Raw genomic sequence first — 2,949 nt, 5'->3', positions numbered from 1 at the left:
AGTAGCCTGGCGGGATTCTCATGCTCCCCCAGCAATTCTCTGGCACAGGCTCGGAGAATCACGGCATATATGTCCTCTATGGCATTATCGTTCAGATGTCCGCTAGCTTCACATGTCCGCGAGCCATCAAGCAGCCTCGTTCGTGGAACAGTATGAGTAATGGGGAGTAAATTTCAACATTGTCAACTGGGTTGTTTCCCAGGAAAGCAGTGTCTGATTCACCAAAGAGTTACTATGGAGACCTTGCTCCTTTTTTGATTTACCAGGATGCTTGGGGAGCCTATAAGGCACCACTGGTTTCTCCAGGTCAACTCCATGCCAAAAGAGAGTCAGTGTGGCAACCAATTATCACCCTTTTCTCCTGTGGTATGAATTGCTGTGCTCATTTGAAATTTGTCATTCTTGCCTCTGTCCTGATCAGTGCAAGACAAAAAGCTTCGACAACATTTCTCTCATTTTTACAACTGATGATTCTGACATAAAGTCATTAAGCTGAATCGTCAATTCTCTCAGCAGTTGCTGCATGACTAGCTGAGCGTTTCCAGTTTTTTCTGTTTATATTTTAAGATTTTTGCAGGGAACTTTCATTTATTTTGGTAAAAGTAGGTGTTGTTCTCATGAGGTTAAATAATTCTGGTGGGAGGCCAACAGTTTTCATGGATTGCGAGGCTTTGCATAAAAAGAAAAAGAAGCTGGGATCTTCCTTACAGTTTGTTCCAGGGTAATTTTTCCAGTTACAAATTCCTTTCGATTAGAAAAACCAATGCATCAAATTAATAATTTTTACTGTTCTTATTGCAAATTACTATAATGTCACACCTCAATACAACTGCCACCATCTAGAAGGACATGCGCAGCAGACACCTGGGAAGACCATCAACTTTTAAACAAATTCATTTTCGGGATGTGGGCATCGCTGGTTAGGCCAGCATTTGTTGCCTATCCTTAGTTGCCCTTTAGAAGGTGTTGGTGTGCTGCCTTCTTGAACTGCTGCAGTCCCCGAGGTGTAGGTACACCCACAGTTTTGTTAAGGAGGTAGATCCAGGATTTTGCCCCAGCGACAGTGAAGTAACGACAATATATTTCCAGGTCAGGGTGGTAAGTGACTTGGAGGGGAACAGGGTGGCACGGTAGCACAGTGGTTCATTTTTGCAGACTGTGGGTGTCAGTGGCTAAGCCAGTATTCATTGCCCATCCCATTGCCGTTCCAATGGTGCTATTGGGCAGAGGGTCTGCGCACTCTCTCAGATGGCTCCTCATATAGTTACAATCTATTCCACTACTTGGGTGGCATGGTAGCACAGTGATTAGCACTGTTGCTTCACAGCACCAGGGACCTGGGTTTGATTCCCAGTTTGGGTCGCTGTCTGCACGTTCTCCCTGTGTCTGCATGGGTTTTCTCCGGGTGCTCCGGTTTCCTCCCAGAAGTTCCGAAAGACGTGCTGTTACGTATTTTGGAAATTCTGAATTCTCCCTCCGTATACCCGAACAGGCGCTGTAATGTGGCAACTAGGGCTTTTCACGGTAACTTCATTGCAGTGTTAATGTAAGCCTACTTGTGACAATAAAGATTATTATTATTAGATGGTGGGGTTCCCAGTTATCTGCTGCTCTTATCCTTCTAGATGGTAGCGGTCGCGGATTTGGAAGGTGCTGTCTGAGGAACCTTGGCAAGCCGCTGCAGTGCATTTTGCAGATGGTACACATGGCTGCCACTGTTCATCAGTGATGGAGGGTTTGAATATTTGTGTAAGGGGGAGCAATTAAGCGGGCTGCTTTGACCTGGATGGTGTCAAGCTTCTTGAGTGTTATTGGAGCTGCACTCATCCAGGGAAGTGGCAAATATCCCATTATACACCTGATGTGCCTTGTAGCTGTGGATAGGCTTTGGGAGTCAGGAAGTGAGTTACTCGCTGTAGGATTCTAGCTTTTGACCTTCCCTGGTAGCCAAAGTATTAATGTGGCCAGTCCAGTTCAGCTTCTGATCAATGGTAACCCCCAGGATGTTGATTGTAGGGCATTCAGCATTGATACTGCCATTGGATGTCAAGGGGCAATGGTTAGATCCTCTCTTGTAGGAGATAGTCATTGCCTGGCACTTGTGTGCTGTGAATGTAACTTGCCATTTGTCAGCCCAAGCTTGGATATTGTCCAATCCTGCTGCATTTGTACATGGACTGCTTCATTCTGTGAGGAGTTGTGAATGGTGCTGAACATTGTGCAGTCATCTGCAAACATCCCCTCTTCTGACCTTATGTTGGAAGGGATGTCATGGATGAAGCAGCTGAGGATGGTTGGACCAAGGACACTATCCTGAGGAATTCCTGCAGTTGAGATAATTGACCTCCACCCACCACAAACATCTTTCTTTGCACCAGTTATGACTCTAACAGGTTTCCCTCAAAGTAACTCACCATCCTGACTTAGAAACATATCGCCGCCGTTCCTTCATTTGTTGCTGAGTCAAACTCCTGGAACTCCCTCCCTAACAGCACTGTGGACGTTCCTACACCTCACATACTACAGCAGTTCAAGAAGGCAGCTCACCACCACCTTCTGAACGGAAGCTGGGGATGGGCAATAAATGCTGGCCTAGCCAGCAACGTCCACACACCACAAATAAATAAAAAGACAATACCTGACATTAGCTGTTCAGTTACAATGCTACATCCAAAATATAGGAATTACTAAAACATAAATCCAAATATCTTGACAACATTTTTTTTCACTATGTACTTCTGTACTATTTCATCTCTCTTGCCTTGAATTGCCAGCTGGAAAAACAGAGCTTTTTTTTCTAAAGCACTGATGGAGTTTTTCTCTGAGGATAAGCCAACAGGAGGTGTGCTTGCCTAAGGCAAATGAAGATGAATCTGAGTCCTTTTGATGCATTATTGGCATAAAAGAGAATGTGCAGTCAATTTGGAAGCAACCACAGGGAATTAAGCA

Source organism: Scyliorhinus canicula, chromosome 13, assembly GCF_902713615.1.
Source record: "Scyliorhinus canicula chromosome 13, sScyCan1.1, whole genome shotgun sequence".
Classification (NCBI taxonomy): Eukaryota; Metazoa; Chordata; class Chondrichthyes; order Carcharhiniformes; family Scyliorhinidae; genus Scyliorhinus; species Scyliorhinus canicula.
This window is presented reverse-complemented; position numbering follows the sequence as displayed.